Genomic DNA, 19,082 nt, shown 5'->3' with positions numbered 1-19,082 from the left:
CCAAACGCCTGAAGTGCATAGATTAGAAAGAGGATTTTTTTTTTTTTTTTTTTTAGTGTTAGTTAAAATAATACTTAAGTCATTCTCCATGCACTTCTTTCTTGAAGTTTAAGTGCTTTACAGCAACTACAATCATAACACCCTCCAGTGCGATTCAAAGAGGTCACTAGCATATGAATGTGTCTGAAGATCAGGCATTATATGAAACGTACTTTAGATGATTTGCACATCAACTGCATATGAAAAATGACTGTAGCCTGAGCTTGGTCCATTGTTAGGAATATATACATAATCAGCCTCACATCTATCTGCTTTAATTTTCCTGTCAATCTCCATCATGCTTCAATACATAATTGCTTGTTTTGCAAAGAACTCTACTGTTTTTCAGAAACTATTTAAAGAACAGAATAATAAAAGCAGCAGCTTTAACATCTCCCACAGATAATATATAGTCATTATACTATTGCTTTAAAAGCATAGTTAAAATTGTATTTGTACAGTAAATCCAAAGCTAAATATTTCTGAAATAGTTTTGCATAAGCAGTACACTATTTCTGGCATTTGGCCTAAACCCTGCATGCAAATTACATTTATTTTTACAAAGCCTGGAAACTTTGTATATTGTATTTGTGGTCAGTAGCATGTTTTAGAAACATTACACTTTGGAGCTCCCATCATGATGTCCTTTATGAGATTAACTGACTAGAACCATGAAAATCAGATGTCACTGTTGAATGCTGCTGATTATTTTGTCTTGGTTTGGTTAGTGAAGAGCAACATGCCAGGCAGTCAATTTGAATGAATTTGTATTCCAAATAAACACCAGTGTACCTATATACAGGACAACGAAGCTCATGAAAACCAGAAAAGGTCACATTTAACTAAGGAGCAACAGTAGCTAAAAATTCCTTTATTCACAAGGAGCTTTTATTACACACATATGGTTTTAAAGTACACTGACTGATACAATGCAATACAGCTAAGAAAAGCATCTCCCATGAATTCTGACTTAAATGAAAGATAAACAAACAAAAATCATCCAAAAAATTTCAGTCATGAAAGTCTTCCCCTTTTGGTTATGCTCACCACAGCTCAGTAAAAGAATATGTATTTATTAAAAGGTTAATAAAATGGGTAACTCCCAATTTAGACATACCTATGATAACATAAGTTTTAAACTGTAGCCTGTTTGAAACAACAGTATCTCACACTGTGTTCACTGTTAAAGGCTTTAAGTACTGCACATACATTTATCAGGTATAAATATAACAATCCAGATGAGCACTTCATTGTAGAAGTATAATATTTTACCATTTCTTAGAGGCTGACACTATTTTCCATTAACCAGTAACAACAATCAGCCCATTGGTTCCTCCACACAAAACAGAAATATTTCTCAAAGGGACATGGGCTAGTAGATCACCTAATCTTTTACTGTGTATTCAGAATACTTTCCACTTACTGTTGAGCATAAAAGAAGTCATTTAATGCAATATAGTTCACAGAGGAAAATAACAGAGTAAAGGAGTGTCATGTGGCACAGTGTAACAGAAAATGTGTATTCTCAAAAGACCATCAACAAGTTTCTGAAGACACGGTCTACAAGGAAAGAGTTCAACATGTTTTCACACAGGTAGAATTTTTCTAAGTCTTCTAAACACAAAATGTAAAATATTGAAATAATTTTGTTGAAACACTCACTGCTTGTCACAAACAGAAGTGCAGAGTTGATCAGAAAAGAGAAAAAAAAGAACGTATCCGTTATCCAAATGATAAAGATACTGCAACAATGCAAATAAAATAATGAATATGTAATAAATACCTACTGCTGTAGTTTCTATGTATTTAATTACCATTGTATTTGAGCGAGTGCTGTTGTCTGCATCATTCTATCCAACAAAGGAGGGATGTCCCATTGAACAGATTGGTTAATGCTCTGGGGCAACAGATGTCTACTGGAACTGCAGGAGACCAGCAACTGGTGGCCTGCCCATCTTCTGAAAACTTTCAATAGACTCATGCATATGTTCACACAATAGGGCATGTGGTAGAAATGCAAACCTCTTTTTAACCCTTTTATATGCTCTCTTTCCCTCTCAACTGATATATGAAGGTCTTTGTTTTGAACTTTTTTTTTTTACAGGATCCTTGGAACATAGGCTCATGGGCGAGCACATAGTGCTTGTTCTTCAGCCTAACATTTGAACTCAAAAATATAAAACAAAACAGATTAGAAACTTTATAAAAACAGACGGACTAGATCTGACACACTGGTAACTGGTTTTAAAAACTCAAAACCTTTGACTGTAACACATTCCTATCTGAGAGCACCCTCATGCTCAATCTTACATGTCAGTCTCTTCAGATAGCCTATAATGGAGTTCTTCCTACTTCCACAAACATGGCAAATTTCACCCAAGGTGTGATATAATGGAAAAGGTGTCTAATTCTGATTTTCTTTCTAAGAGCTTTTTCTACTAGTCACAATTTAAATCGCAGCTTATTTGCAAAAAAGGGTAAATACCTGTAACTTAGAAGCTGAAACCTCTCCTTCTCCTGATTGGGCTAGAGAATTCATTCTGTTGATGGCTACTCCTACCATCTTCAAATTCTGGGAAATGCACCATTACTGATGCTTTCAAAAATTCCTTAATAGAATGCAGTGTGAGTCAATGCTCTTTAATATACTTAATCTTAGCACGTAACTGTTTTTCTATCCCTCTTTTTCCAAGAGACACCCAAAGTGTGCAGATCTCAGCTGACACACAGGCTAGCTCGTTGTCCAAATGCAAACTGATAAGGCTGCAACACCAGAAAGGTGAACCATCCCGTTTGTGCAGAGAGAAGCCCCCATACTTACGTTGGCTGGAAAACACACAGACATTGGTTTCTCTTAGCTGTTCCAGAAGCAACTCCTTAACACGATTTCAGCTGCAGACTTCAGGCAAGCAAGCAGAACAATGAATGGACGAACAGATGGACCCGCGATGTCTTTGCTTAACCTACTACTGAGCGGCCGCGGAGCCAATCACGACCGGCAGAGCTCACAATTAGTTGGCTGGGCAGATGCAAGGCAACCTCCCCATCCTGCATCAGGTTCGGAGGTTTCTAAGATAAGCAAGTTGATGTCATTCTCAGGGTCTGCCCCGGGCAGCATGTGTATTAACGAGGGGTGTGCAGCAACAATAGGCCATACAAAAGAGACTAGCAGGCAGCTGCTGTATGAGAGCCAGAGTCATTAGGGAGCAGGCTGCCAACAAGAAACACCTGGCTTGGGCAGACTTCAGCTTCTCCTCATTGTTTCTAATTCATGAAACAAAGAAAAGAATTATTTTTTAAGTAGTAAAAATTGTGAGTTTCTATTAAAATGTATCAGTCTGAAGGAATATAACCCCTTCTATTATGGAAACAAAATGTTCTTTGTCAGGAAAAATATTAAAGAAAAATAAATCTATCAGGAGCTATTGTAGTCCCCTTTTCTTGTTAGCAAAATTAATCATAGTGGTATAAAGCACAATAAGGTATGAAAGGAGCCCACACTAAACACTGAAATGCATTCAGAAACTACTTTCTGAATTTTCTGACACTTTTCTACATTAGTCAATAATTGCAACAAACTTGCATTTACACACAACTCTAAGAGTACTTGTGAGTAATTTCAATGGAGGGGGTGAAAGCCTTTAAACTAAAACCACATAATATTAATATACGGAATAATGGATATTTTTAAGCAGTTGAAACATTAGAGCACTTGATAGAAAGGAACTACAAACCACTCTTTTGTTCTGGAGTCCCTTACATTTGTTTGCAACACAACTGCTTTCCTCTTTTATTTTTTTTCACAGATCTGTTCTAGATGCCAAGATCTTTCCATCTCTTCTCGATGACAGAATATTTGAACAGAAGTCTGGAGCTAGGCTATAGCCAACTCTTTATCATTTTTATTTTCAATTGAAGTAATCCACATAGGAACACAAACTCCAGTCCACATCTCCCCTCACTGCCCAACATTTACATTGCTCAACACAGACATTTAGCAACATAATTGTAGCAAGGTTTGATGCTTGATAAAAAAGGTGGCACACTGTGGACTTTCAAATAAGAATATGCCACTGCTGATAACTTCAGCTGAAGACAGGTCAACAAATAGAAGGAAGAGATTCTGCATTTGCAAATGTTCACCTGAATGACTACTAGAAAAGTGTATTTACTGAACTTCAGCATCATTACGTTACTAAAAGCAATAATGAGAAACACAGAGGCAGCTGTCCTCCTCTGCTTGTGAGGACAAGCAAACTGCTGGGAAATATCTACTGTGATTTAACAGAAGAAAAGAATGAGAGTAGGTTTGTTAGAACTGTTTCAAGTAACTTTCCAAGCTTTACGTGGATATTAAAGCAATTCAACACTGTAAATGAAATAACATACTGTCTTGCTATTACACTGATGCACCTATCAGGTGCCCAGATATTAAACTTCAAAGAAAAAACACCAACTATAGTTTCTCCACACTGTCCATTAAACACTCCTAAAAACAACTACTAACACCACAATTTTGGAGCTTTTAAGTCAGAGGCAGGAGGAGACTCCACACTAATTTCTGCCACTGTGAACACAAAGACTGAGAGAAAGCTACCCACGAGCACAGTGGGATGCCTGATCCCCAGCACTGGATTAAGCCTCTTTGCAAACAGCGAATAAAAGCAGTGATCTGAAAAAGCTAATCAGTCCCTGCTGTGGTATTTAGACTACCTCAGTTGCCGGTATTGGATAACGTTAAGCATATTAAAACTTCTGCAGACAAAACTGGAAGCCAGTCCAGTTTACCTATGTCCAAGAACTGCACTTAAATGCAAGCAGGATCACTTGGCTAGTCATTTGTTATCTCCCTGATTAAAGCCAGGTACTTCTTTTGCAATACAGAGATGCCTGCTTTGCAGAGACACATCATATACATTCATATACATCTATAACAGAGAACTCTGTGGCAGAGAAGTGCTGTACTTATGGCTCTACAACCACAACTACTGCAAGTGTATTACCTGGCTTAGAAAACTGCCTTAAAAATAATGCTGTAAGAAGTTCACTTGCAAAGACCTGCCCCCTCTATGTCTTCTACAGTAACAATAAGAATACCACCCTGCTTCATGTACCCCCAAACTCTCCACATACCAAGAGCACGTCTTCAGGGAACCAGGGATAAACTTTAGTTGCAGATTAAAGTTCATGCAAACACCATGCTGCACCATTATGACCAAAATGAGAATGGATGCAACCTGAAGACTTACATTATGTTGTTAAATTTACAGAACACATTCTAGCAAGCTATAATTGAGTGAATTAAGAAGACTAATTTCTAATTAAACTTCTAAATTTGAGAAGAATTTTCTAATTCTATCTTGTGCACAACATCAGTTATTTAAACCAGCTGTCTCTTCTGGAAGGATCTTCTCAGCATTTCCCTTAAAGAAGTTGGGTAGTTGAAGGTTTACAAGGTGTCACATCATCCTATTAAATCATGCTGGTGATGACAGAAAAGCATTCATATTAAGGCTTATCAAGTACATGAGACTTCCTTGTGGGAATGATGAGCTCACCTGTATGAAAGACACTATATGAAACAATGGGTCTCTGCCATCACATCTGTGTAAGGCTGTAAGAGCATCACCAAGAGGCACAAAGCAAGCACAAGGTACATAGCACAAAAGGACAAAGCAAGTTCTACTTCTTGTGCTAAAACCTCCAAATCAAATAATGAGTTCAACAGCTTCCTATTGCAATACTCAAAATACAAAGAGGTAATAAATTAAATCCAGACACAGCAAATGTAACAGCTCCTTCAAATTTCTGGTCTTGCAAGATGAGTAAGCTATAAAAACCTGTATTTGTGGCTGCTAGGTATGGGACATTTTGTACAGTGCTTATCAGGTCCTTAGTGCCACTTGATTAAACAGCAGGCCAGCACAAAATCCTGAATTGCCTGGAGGTGACGGGCTTGGAGACTCCATGGTGGAAGGAGATTTCAGAATGGCACAGCAGAAGTGGATGGGATGAGGCACAGAGACACAGACCAGGGTGTCTCTTGGTTTGGGCAAGGGGTGGGAAGGAGAGCATCCCCTTTATCCTCCCCCCTCACTGCCCAGTGTTGTGTGAAAAGAACACATGGAAGGGCCAGAGAGACCAAAGGGGGGAGAGCTGGAGCAGCTGGGAAATTCAGACGGCAGAGGCTGAAGATATTAGGGAAGCAATACTCTTTGTAAGACAGAAAAAACCCTCTAAAAACCCTCCAAAAAAGCTGCTAGCTCCAGCCAAATCTTGTTGTTTCAAACACATTGAAAGCAAAGCCTTATTTAAAAAGAAATTATTTTATGCAAGCATACAAAATGGTCATACTGTCATTCTGTAACTCCAGTGGTATTATTGCAGCAATTAGAAAGACAATTTGTCCCATTAACATATTTAATTATCTTTTCTTTTACAACTTTGTGCTAAGCCTCCTGTAATAAATGATGTCCTTTGCAAGAACACACTGCACAAGTTAAATCAATCATGTACCACTGCATTTATGAAATAGAAATTAAGGTTATAGGCTACAGACAAAACTCAGCCCAAAAAAGGTGAAAAACTTATGTTTACTGTTGAACTTGGGAGCTGCAAGGGAGATGCTTATCTTTAAAATTACAAGATGGCAAAACAAAAAAATATTCTTTTCAAGTTATACAAAGAGATAGACTATCTTAAGTAGAACACTTGAAAGAAGTTCACCTAGTTTTGAGGAGTGGCAAGTGGTGCTCTAGACTGGATCTACTCACAGTCAAAACCAGACAAAAAAAAAAAATCACTACAGCCGTACAAAGGACTGAATTAAATGACCTGTAAAGAGTTCCTAGAATTCAGAAAAAGAACTGATATTATGATAAAGATGAGTAATGTTTTGCCTAGAGAATGACTAACCTTTCAAAACCACATTTTAAAATAAGATTCAACTGTATTTTCAAATGCAGTGCAATTGCTCCGTAGAAAAATATGCACTTTCAAATGCATTGAAACAAAGTGGTGAAGAGTTCTTTCACTCTTTGAAAAAAGACTCATCTCTCTCTAGTTAACCTTAAAATTAAAAAAGCAGAGATGCATTTTCCAGCAGGACATCATCTTAAAAAATGGTCAGAATGTCTACAGTTTCTGGCATAATCCCATTATATAATCAGTATATTAGCTGCATGCAATACCTGAGCAAACCATTGCAACATTTATCAGGATGTCCTCTGAGGTTTTGAAGAGAAGCAGAAAACCCCAAGTGTTAACACACGTAGCAATTACTTTTTTGCTAACCACGGGTAAAACAGATCCAGTCTTCATTTTTCTGTTGGTAGACAACACCAGTGACCATGAGCTATTCATCACAACATGACAAGGCACCAGCCTGCAGCTGCACAGTTTGCCTACATGAGGAGCCCAAGAGGCTTGAGCCATACCTGCAGCCAGCTACACAGAAAGCATAAAGTAGCACTCTGCAACACCAAAAACCACTGGCATCACCCTCACTACCACACTAAGATGTAGCACCTGAAATAAAATACATTTTCTGAAATGAAATACATCTTCTGAAGCAGATTTTAATTCTAAAATTAAATTGTTTCGATCATGTGACAAAAAAAATCCCTCCACTGTTTACCTAAGAGGATGATGATTTCCTCAGTACTGTAACTTACGATATTCTCTGTAGGCATGGATTCCTAAGATCTACTCCTTTCACAGAGTCACAGAATCGCTGAAGTTGGAACAGACTCTGTAGGACATTAGGTCCAACTCCTCTGCTCCAGCAGGGCTACCAAGAGCCAGGTGCTAGACCCTGTCCAGATAGCATTTGGACACCTCCAAGAATGGACACTCCACAACTGCCCTGGGCAGCTGCCATTGCTTGGTCATCCTCACAGAAAAAGTGCATTTCCTAATGTTCAGAAGGAATAGCCTGTGCCCACTGCTTCTGGTCCTGTCCATGGGCACCACTGAGAAGAGGCTGGCTCTGTCTGCTTTGCACCTACACCCTTCAGGTATTTATATGCATTGACAAGAAATCCATAAGTCTCTTTTCCAGGCAGAACAGTCCCAGCTCTCTCAGCCTTCCCTCGTAGAGGAGATGCTCCACTCCATCATCTTTCTGGCCCTTCATTAGACTCGCTCCATAACTCCATGTCTCTCTTCCACTGGAGGGCTCAGATTTATCACACCAGTGCCAAGCAGAGAGGAAGGATCACCTCCCCTGCCCTGCTACACAACCCCTCCTAATACAACCAGGCCACTGCTGGCTGCCTCCAGCACAATGACATACAGCAGGCTCAAGGATTTCCCATCTTTAAGTGGATGTTCCAACTCCAATGTGGTTAAACTCCAGCACAAACATACAAGCCTCAGCAACCACACCTGCACAAGCACACCAGGGCATGCACACAGATGGACAATCCCAGAAGTCTTGTTTCCAAGTCACATGGGCAGAAATTCTTGAGGTTTTTTTGGGAATAGACACAAAGCTCTGCTGGAAAGTGGGTTTGCCAGCCAGAAAGCACTGAAACCCCCTTCTACACACTAAGGTGGCTGTTGGGCAACTGATCTCATCAACACCATCTCATAAACTTCAAGTGTGAAATGCACTGTCTATTTCTGCAACAAATGGGGGAGCAATGCTTACTTTAAGATTGCAACAGTTTATTTTATTTTTGTTTTATTACTTATGAATTGAAGGAGACACTGAGCTACAAAGTGTTCAAAGGGAAAAAAAATTTCCACCAATACAAACACGTTAGATTTGATCTCCTCCCACTTCCAGAAAGAGGCACATTGTCTGGATGCTTTCTGAGCATGAAAACTTGAACTGTCTAATTAACTTTCCCTGTAACAATACTGGGTGGCCAGACAATTTCTACAACTGTACAAAGTGTATACCATCATGCTTAGCAAAGTACTTTTAGTCAAATTTGTTCTGTCAGAAGAAAATCCTCTTACAAAACTAACATGGTTATGTGAAAAAAGAAAGTATTTTCTTCATTTAAATACACTTAGCTAGTCAACTTAATATCTTTTTATCTGTGCTGCAGACTATTGTTAAGAATTTGAAAGGTTTGTCACAGGAAAATAGGCTTCTCAAACTGTCTAGAGACATGGCCAGGTTGTGTTTCAGGCCATGTTGCTGGCAATAGAGCCCCATAATCTCCAGGGTTCCTGGACACAGTTCAAGGTGTTGGTTGGACTCTGTGTCGCCCTAAACGGCTTCACAGTGTTATGCTTATTTGAGACACAATTCCTATGCCTGTACCACACGGCTGCAGTTGTCTTTTTGGCCTGGAGCCTTCTGCGAGAGAGCTGCCAGCAGTGGATTTTCTGCACGACTTTCAGCCTTGCCATTTACTCTCTGCTGGGATGAAAGAGGCAGAGAACATGTTAAGGTTCAATTTTTTACCCGGATTTAGTAAGCTGAGAATCAGAAAAGACAGAGATGATCATGTGGTTTGTCGAGACACACTTAGCACATAACTGTTTCTTACTTTCTGAGGAAGCTTTTAATAGACCTCACAAGTGGCAACAATAGCCAGATCTTACACAAAGTGGGTTACTGTAGCTGCAAATCAAAGTTCAAAATGAACTCGGATTCTTGGAACGAAAGAAAATAGCTGCACAGAGGTCTATTTTATTACCTGTCATTTAAGTATGGCTTTTCTTCAGATTTACTGTATTCCTGAACTCAGGAAAGACCATCAGAAAGTCTCCACACTGAGCTACATACAGGCTTTGAAAGTCTAGTATTTTACATGTTAATAAACAGCTTGCTCATGTTTAATAACCTACTACATCAGAAAGAGACAAACTGTGTTAGTGATTTCACATCATTTTTCCAGCTATTTGCAGTCTCAGAGTCATTCTGGGCTCAGAAGTTAGCGGCTTTTAAAGTAGTAATTAATACTGCTGACCAAATTTTCTTGTACTTAGTTGAAAAGCCAGCTAGATTTTAGACCTGTGAACTCATGCACACATTTCTTCAATTAGGCTAACATTTTGAGCCCTTCTGAGGCCCCAGTGCTCATACTTCACTTTTCCGAGTCCTTGTCATGAAGTTAGATCTGATAAAGACATGCAAATGGGAATACTTTATTCAGAACTGGTGATGCTTTAACATTTAGTATTAAATAATTTAGTTTGGAAGGAATCTCTGGAGGTCAACTAGTCCAACAAACCCCCACTTAGTACAGGGTCAGCTACAGTAGGTTGCTCTGTGTCTTTTCCTTTTGAGCATTTTCCAGGCTGGAGACTCCACAACTTCCCCAAACACCTGCCTCAGTGTGTAAGTATTCTCACGGTGACATTTTTCTTCATCTTCAGCCAGAATTTCTCACTATACCTTGCCAACTGCTGCCTCTTGTCCTTTTGTTACATGCCTCCAAATAGAGTACTTTGCATTCTCCAAACAAGTTACAGAGCTGAAGACAGCAATAAGATCCCCCTTTGTCTTTTCTCAAATAAGGCTGAACAAACTCAGCTCTCTCGGTGTCTTTTCTTGTTACACAATGTACTCCAGCCCCCTAATGAACCTGGTTGCCGTCCACTAGACTGGTCCCTGTAAGGCAGTGTTTTCTCTTGTCCTTTAGAGACCAAAACTGGACTCAGTGCTCCAAATACAATCTCACCAGTGCCAAAAAGAGGTAAATGATCACCCCACTTGGCCTGATGCTGATCCTCTTGCTAATATGCCCTATTTAGCCTTATTATCTATTTCTGCAACATCATCTTACACTCATCAAGGGATGAGGCTTTATGGTCCACAAAAGGATCCCATGTCAGCAGATGAACTAAACCCTGTTTACAATGCTCACTGGAGGCATCTGTTTTCAGTCTGCCCACTACAAACACTTTCCCATCAGAGATCTTAAAGGCATAACGATGAGTGCATTTAAGCTGCAGATGAACAATTCAAACTGCTCACAGAAGTAGTAACAAAGATCAAATTTAAGATGATGATGTTTATTTCACACTAATGAGTTTGCTTATCTGAGGTCTCTCTTGCAACATATGTATATATCAAAACCAAATGGATTTGTAACATACTAACGTCCAAAATTTATCAAGGCATTACATATGAATTATAGTCCTACCACAGCTTTATAAAACTTTGGAGCAGCCAGTTTTATGAACTAATCAGATGGCAGACTACCACCAAATACTGTGCAAAACCTTAGGGAGAGACCATGCACACCACCAACACCATTAAAACTTATCAAACAACAATTTTTCTCACTGAAAAAAACTGTCTGCATAATTTCACAATGCAAAGACACACTAAATCTCTGTGAGATCTGTAGTTTAGCTTCTCCTAAATGATCAGGCAAGGGTGGTTTCCCAAGTTTCACTTATAAGCAATGCTCAATTCAGAGAAGACGGCAAAGAGCTCACACAAAACTCATGACTTTGAATGAGTCCTGGCAGTAAGGTCAAGCTCCAGGAAGTGAGCACTACCTGAACACATTTAGCCACACAGTGTTTTGCTAGAACCAGATGGAAATCCCATCAAGGTATGCATGATACCAGAGGCTATTTTCTTCCACAGAACAGCTACAGAAAAAAGCTATGAAAAGAGAAGTGAACAAGTGGCTGGGGAAACAGTAGCTAAAGCAGAAAACTCTGACTTTATTCTTTCACCAGAAAGCATGGCTGTAGCTCAACAACTTCAAGAAACCCAGACTCTAATTCCAACAGTGACAGTTCCAGTAACTCTAATGAGTCCAACTCCCAGCTTGGCAAGGATGGCAAAAGCCTAGCTGGCAACCCAGCAAGAATGGCAGTACAAACCCCAGAAGCAGCTGCTACAGTCTTGCAAACCCAGCTGCACAGCCCTGGGCACTTGTACATCACAGTCCTTCCCTAGCCAGAAAAAAACCAATTCCAGAGGTGTATCTGGCTTTACAAATAGCATGTACTGGAAATATTGCTGAAGGAAAAATCATCTGAGGTTTCCAAATTAGTGGAATGTTTTAAGGTGGAAAAGCCTTAGGGGATGTTGCTGCAAGCTATGAGGCTCTAAGGCTCCCCACTAAGATAAAGTTGAGATCTCCATGTAAATGTTTATGGCACTTCTTATAAGAGAAATGTCTCTCATCAATGATGAAGCCATGCATCGAATCTGGAAAGACAGATACCTCAGACAAAGGATTGAAGAGACACGTTGAGAGTCAAGTCACCAACTATAATGGTAACTGTGAGAGCAGAGAGATGAAGAATGAGATACCAGCTACTTATGTTAACAGTTTAAAGAACAAAAGTAGACTAGGAAAGTAGCTTCTGCCAAAAGAAAGGCAATCTGTCCCTTTTCCAGAAAACCTCTGCCAAACCACCAAATTTCATTATTCCTAAGATAAAAGGTCTAAGTCATAGCAACACTGAAATTTTCAGTTCATCACAAAACTTCAAAGCTTCATGGGACTGATTCATTGATTTCACAACTTAGCACATTACTTTTTACAGCTCATAGGGGAACACAGCTCACACAAATGGTCATTTAGGAATTATCATATGAGTTTCTGTCAAGCAGTAAAGGGCTCAAGAATGTTACTCTTTAAGATGCTTCCCAGACTCTGAACTTTACCTACTCAGAGCAAGCAAAATGCTTTTCAGGTATTTGCAATAACCTGTGTCACATTTACTGAACACCTCCAGCTTCACTGATTCTCCAATCTCTGGCACTCCTCTGCAACTTTCAACCACCTCCCAAGACATTCCTTTCATACCAAAAGAAGCTACTCTATTTCTTCCATTGGGAGGATTAATAACATCCATTAAACTTTTATGCACTCCCATCCACTGAATGTCTTGCCCTTCCCTCCTCTCTACCCACTCTTTTCTCAAAATACCAACCTCTCATAAAATAAAATCCCTCCTTCTTAACAAAGCTTTAGTTTCCTCATTATCCACCCTGAAGAAAACTGTAATTTTAAGCAAGAATACATTTTAAATACTTTGTATAATACTGCAGAAATTTTATGCAAAGAACATCTTTATCCTGAAAGAATTTAGAACCAAATCACTTAGGTCTAAAACAAAGGTATTAGGGGCTATATTTATGAGCACATAGAAGGTTTCCACATTTAAAGGACAGCAGAACCTGGGATGGTCTAGCATTCTATTCTGTATCCATCTACATGTACACACACACATGTACATATAAATATATATCAGACATCCACACTTCCAGGGAGGAGGATGAAATACGTCAAATTTTGAAGTGTTACACTGGTATCATAAATCAAGCAAATATTACCTTAAAATGGTCAAGCCATCAGGAGAGGTAATCTGGTGCTCACTATGACATAAGCCTGGAAGAATGATGAATCTCACAGTTGCAGAGGGTGACCTACGTTATTCCCCAGGGGAAACTTTGAAAACATCTTGTCTGGGCCTTTTGAGTCAGGAGAGTAGAGGTGCAAGTCTTAAAACTGAGGTATGCTCTCAAAGCATTCTCATTCTGCAGATATAACTCAAGAATGAATGGAGCTTGAGTTTACCAAAGCCCTAAAATAATTCTTTAATGGGCAGTACAACACCCTAGCAGAATGTGAAAATTCAGTGTCAAATGTCAAGCCCAGCACTTCATGCTATGGAAAAAGCAATTTGGATTTTTGGCAGGGCAAGCTAAGCTTTTTACATAAGACATGTGATCTAACCTGAAGTAATCAATCCTGATAGGTAAAAGAGAAATGCCTGGTTCATCTAAGCAGAAAGCCCCAAGGTTATGAAAACCCCTGTCAATTTCTACTCACCGCTAAACAACTTGGTAAGGAACATGCTTTTTGACAGAGCCTCAAGCTGTTACACAAAAACACTTAAACATGAAGACCTTTTCAATGAAAAATCTCCTCTAGCTCTGGAGATCTGCCTATTCCACAAGACATGCAGAGGAAAAAATACAGACAATGAGAAAAAAAAAAAAGAAAAAGAAAAAAGAAAAAAAAGAAGTGGGGAAGAAGGGAAGAAGAGGGAGTGAAATGCCTCATAACTCTACCAGGAAGGCAATTATGAGCAGATTACAATTGATTTTCTATCTATTTTCTAACTGAAAATAACTACAGTTTGAGGCCAGGAAGTAAGAAAAATGACTCTGATTCTTATTACACCATTTCACCTTTGCTTTTTTTGTAGTCTACTTTTAACATATAATTTAGCAATTAAAACCAAGTGTCAGTTCTTTCAAGCATAAAAATATGGGCTTGTTCAATTAATGGGTTTCTTGATTCAAACATATGGTAGAAGTAGTACGTTTATTGTAAATATTTAGCAAGCTTGGAGACATGAGGCATTTTACACATAACTATACACGATAAGAGATATAAAGCATCACTCTACAACTTCAGTCTGAGGACAGAAACGGTTCAGTCTCTTCATAGAAACTCACAGTAGTTATTGTACAACATTTGTTTCTTACAGTTGCTCAGAGACAGTTTTCAGTACCCCAAGTGAAAAAACAAGGTGTAATCACCTCGATCACTAACAAGGCTGCTGGCTAGCTCCCATGGCAACAAACACTATGGAGATGACTGAGTGATGAAATATCTCTTGAATAAGTTAGAAAAACTCTTATCTATAACTACCTAGCTACATGTGAGACATTGCTTCAGAGAACAGCAAAAGCAGCAGAATAATATTTACAGAAGAGGAAAAGCAGGAGTTTTACATCACACATTTTCTACCCTTCCTCCTAGATACTATAAATCTCTCTCCCCATTAATTACTACTGTTACTCCCTCTGAAGCATTTCAGTTTTTAAGAATTATTCAAAATACAGATTATTAAGAGATTGATCATTGGAGGCTGAGGCTACCAAAATCCAGATTATGATCTGTTTTAATTAAAAAATAAATAAAGGACAATTGGGGGGGGGGGGGGGGGAAGTAACAGACTCTTTAATTCTCAAGGGCAGAAACTTTTCAATAACTGGTTCAAGATAGAAGTTAGGGAGATGATGCAGAAAATATTAAATAAGATTTTATGACTCCTGCAATGAAAGAATTCAAACTAAATCACACATCTCTTTTCTACCAAATGGAGTTGCTTAGCTGTAGTCATTTCTGAGTACAACAAAAACTAATCTGAGCCAAAGAAGTTCCTCATTTTACTTCACACTGACTTTGAACTGCTTTTTCTCCAGCTTGCTTAAAGAGTACTTTCAACTGCATGCAGCGTGTATAAAATCTCATAAAATAAAATTTCATAAGGTTTTTGATTTACCTATTTAAAACTGAGCAGTAAATATCTAGTCAATAGGTTTCATCAAATATCTAACTGCGCCTCCAATCTTTTCAAGTCTCACCAACTACAAGCCTAGTTTTCAACAAAGTATTACAAGTATCAACAGCTCTGGAACACCAACAGTGTTTTTAAAGGTTGCTACAACCCAGAGAAGCAGTAAGTGAAATCACTGCAGCAGAGTGTTGTCCAGCACAGCAGTCAGCATGAAATGCACAATCTGCACAGATGAGTCAAGTCTGGATAATCCCCTCATGCTCTGTCAGGTTGAGAGTATGAGGTTTGTTTTTAAATTGCATACCTTCAATAAACTCCACTTCTCTGCATTCACATTTTAAGACAGTATTTTTTAATGCATGTTTTGATTTGTAGATGTGTAAAAACACTGTTAGTGGAGTTCTGTCTATCAGGATCTTATAAATAATAACTGCCTTTTTAAAAGGATTGCAAATGGTAATGGTAATTGCAGCTCCCCTGGGTGACTGCTGCCCAGAAGTCTGGTGTAGTAATAAAGGTGTAATAACCATGGTAAGATTCGTAGAGAGATGAAATACTTCTAATTGGTTCAACTACATCCATTAGGGAAAAAAAAAAAGTAAGTTTTCAAATTTTCAATAGTAAGTGGTCTAACTAATAAAGAAATAAGAGGGAGCAGGGAGAGAGAAAACAGAAGAATTTTCCCCTAATTCCCTAAAATAGTTGCAAATGTGTTTTACACTGACATAACAAATTCTCTTTAAAATGCCAGCATGCTTGAGTTCAGATTCATTAATGACAGATTACACTCTGTTGAAGTATAGTATCACCCTGGAGCATTGCCAGTCAGAAAATTCAGTTCACTAAGATATATCTAATATAATCCTTGAAGAAGTCTTATTGTCAGCTCACTGGTATATAGGCAAATGCTACATGGTAAGGAGACAGTGGAAGAGGAAGTACCCTGCCAGTTTGAAAACCCAGACATACTTGAATGGTTTATTTTCCTTCCAGATCAAAAGACCGTGCTACTGCTATCTTAAGTATGTTGTTAATTGCATAACCCTAAGAGCTGCAACTATGAGTTATGTCTCCGCTTTGCAAACACGGATCAAGAGGACAAGACACAGTAAACGCGACATTTCAATACATCTGTTGTTCGAGAAATGTAGCCCGCCGTTCAGCGGGATGCATTTACTTAACCTAACTTTTGGCAACACCATCATCGCTTATTTCGCCCTATCAGATACACCAAACCAGAGCCAGGCACGGGAGCGTGAGACGGGGCCAGGTCCGGCTGCAGAAGGTGCTGCACAAGCACAGCCCGGCGGAGTTTCCTCCCCCGGGGGCATTATAAAATAGCGTCACCGCTCCACAAATACAACCCTACACGCCCGGCGCTACTCAGACATGCCTGCAGAATTACGCCCAAAACACACAGGTGACTGAAAATTAATTCTTACGAGAAATTACGGCTTAGAAGCCACAGCCAGATCTGAGAGTGGTGAAACCAACACATATTGCGGCTCGGTTAGAGCAAGCCAAATTATGCAGCTTGTCCTCTCACACAAAGCGGAGGGAATAAATCTACACCCTCCTCACAGAATTATTAAAAACAAAACAACCACAGAAACAACCTCAAAAGTTAGAAGCAGGGGAACGGCAGGGTAGGAAGAGTACCTGGAACAAGTTTTAAATTCCTTGTCAGGCTCCCGGTGCGCGCGGGTATGCGTGTCCCCCGGGCCGGCCGCAGCTCCGGCACGGCCGCGGGCGGGGCGCGGCGCAGCGGGCGGGCCAGCCCGGCGCTGGCAACGGGGCACGGCCGCCCCCGCCGCCTCGGCCAGCGGCTCCCGCCGGGGTCGGCAGCGAACAGGTCGGGGAAAACTTTCCGGAGGGACGGGGCCTGCCGAGGCGCGGGGCGACCCCGCCGGCCCCTCGGGGCAGAGGGCCGGGGCTGTCTCCTCCCTCACCGGGAAGCGCCGCGCGCTGCGGCCTCCGCCGCCCGGGCGACCTCCACCGGGCGACCTCGGGGAGGCGCCGGGGGCAGGGCCGGCGCGTGTGTCAACACGGGGCCGCGACGCCGGCCCGGCCCCGGCGCTGGGCGGCGCCGGGGCGGGAGCGCGGCAGCCTCGGCCCGGCGTTCCCCCGCCGCCATCGCCGGGGCCCGCCCGCGGCCGCCGAGCCCCGCGGCCCCGCAGCCACCCACCTGCGGCCCGCCGGCAGCCGCCGCTGCGGGCGGGAGGAGCGGCCGCAAGGTCGCCTTCACCTCGCCCGGCGCGGCGCCGCCGCCCGCATCCCCGCGGTGCTGCGGGCGGCGCTCCGCGGGGCCCCGCCGAGCCGCCCCGAGCCGCCTCTCGCCGGGCACGGCCGGGGCGGACGGTCGGGGGGCACCCGGTGCCGGTGCGCCACGAAACCCGGCGGGGGAACCGCCCGGCCCGGCCTCGGCGGGTGGCGGGCAGGCGACAGACACGGCTCACCCCCCGCACCGTGGGTTCCCGCCGTGAATCCCCCCTCCCTAAATGCCGCTACGTTACCGGCTGGGGCCAGCGGGGAGGGCCTGGGCGGCGCGGCCTGGGCAGCTGGTCCTCCGGCCCGGCAAAGGTCCTGCCGCCATCGGAGAAAACCTCCGGGTGCTCTCGGGCGCTCGCTGTGCAAGTGTCCCTTTGCCCCACCGCCCCGGCTGTGCAGGTGGAAAGAGGGCGGTCGGAAAGCTTCTCGCCAAGGATCACGAACTCCCTTTGTGACAGAGTTGGTAGAGACCTTAATTTCCGTCCCGTGTTCTAATTACGAGATGTTTCCTCCCACCCCGCACTTACTTTTATGCTGTTGAAGTAATCTACCTCTCACCATCCCACCCAGCCTTCTGTGCTTCTGCCGAGGCGGCTGAGCGCCAGGAGCTGCTTAGAAGATATGAATGAAAGTCTGGTGTTGTGGTTACGGCTTGTAGCTGATGGAGTATATCGTATACAAGATAAGACACAGCCATTCCTATTCAGAGGCTGCAAATGTGTCCGTGTGTGTGTATGTATATATATATATATATAAAATGTTTATACATATATAAAATTTATATATATAAATATATATTTTTATATTATTTATATTTTTAATATATGAATATATATATATATATAATTGTTACCTACTGCTGTTTTACTGTTACTAACCTCTTCTGGTACCCACCAGAAAATGGGCTAATTTAAAAAAAAAAAAATTGCATCCCGTTTACACAAATTCTGCACAGAAATGTGAGCCCAACGTGCCACTTTGAAGGGATTGTTTTTTCAATAAAATGTGATAGATTTGCTTTAACAAAAGACTGTGGAGGCGCAGGGCTATGCTGCTTTCCTGTATGTTTCCACAAACCCTCCTTCTTAGAGCTGACATAGCCTGTGGAATGATGTCATGATTTTGTTTGTTTGACTCATTCATTACAAAGTCTGTTGAATTTTTCAGTGGATCTCATCCCCATCCTAGGCACGAGTTTGGTGATGCAAAAGGCCACCTCTCTCCCCTGGTTAGTTTACTTAGCTGTATGGAAGGAATTTGAGGCCTCTACTTAAGAAATGAAAATGCATGTTCCCTCAGTCCCATATGCTGATGCTGTTTCAGAGCCAGAGTGGTGTCCAAATGTGACTATGAATATTAATTTAATAGGGGAAATTGGTGAAAGCAAGACGAAAGAATGAGACACTTGTAGTGCTACTTTGCTGCTTATTATGGAAGCCTTTGCCGGTGATTGAGGAGCATATGAGTCAGTTAAAAGCACTGCAGTGCTGGAGAAAATGATTCTCAATTATCAGAACAAGAGAGAACAGAGC

The 19,082-nt window shown here is 41.3% G+C and overlaps 1 protein-coding gene across 3 annotated transcripts in view; it reads right to left on the bottom strand.

Moving 5' to 3' along the window:
• Positions 1-17,922, bottom strand: part of ZC3H12C (zinc finger CCCH-type containing 12C) — a 42,278-nt gene extending 24,356 nt beyond the window's left edge. The window contains exon 1 of one of the 3 annotated variants that reach the window (XM_038137257.1): positions 17,796-17,922. The gene's annotated coding sequence lies outside the window, so the exon portion shown is untranslated. Of the gene's footprint in view, positions 1-16,941; positions 17,294-17,795 lie in introns of those variants that run through there. The other 2 variants (XM_038137268.1, XM_038137249.1) reach the window with 2 other exon arrangements.
• Between the last annotated feature and the right edge of the window lie 1,160 nt (positions 17,923-19,082).

Source organism: Motacilla alba, chromosome 1, assembly GCF_015832195.1.
Source record: "Motacilla alba alba isolate MOTALB_02 chromosome 1, Motacilla_alba_V1.0_pri, whole genome shotgun sequence".
NCBI classification, from domain to species: domain Eukaryota; kingdom Metazoa; phylum Chordata; class Aves; order Passeriformes; family Motacillidae; genus Motacilla; species Motacilla alba.
This window is presented reverse-complemented; position numbering and strand designations above follow the sequence as displayed.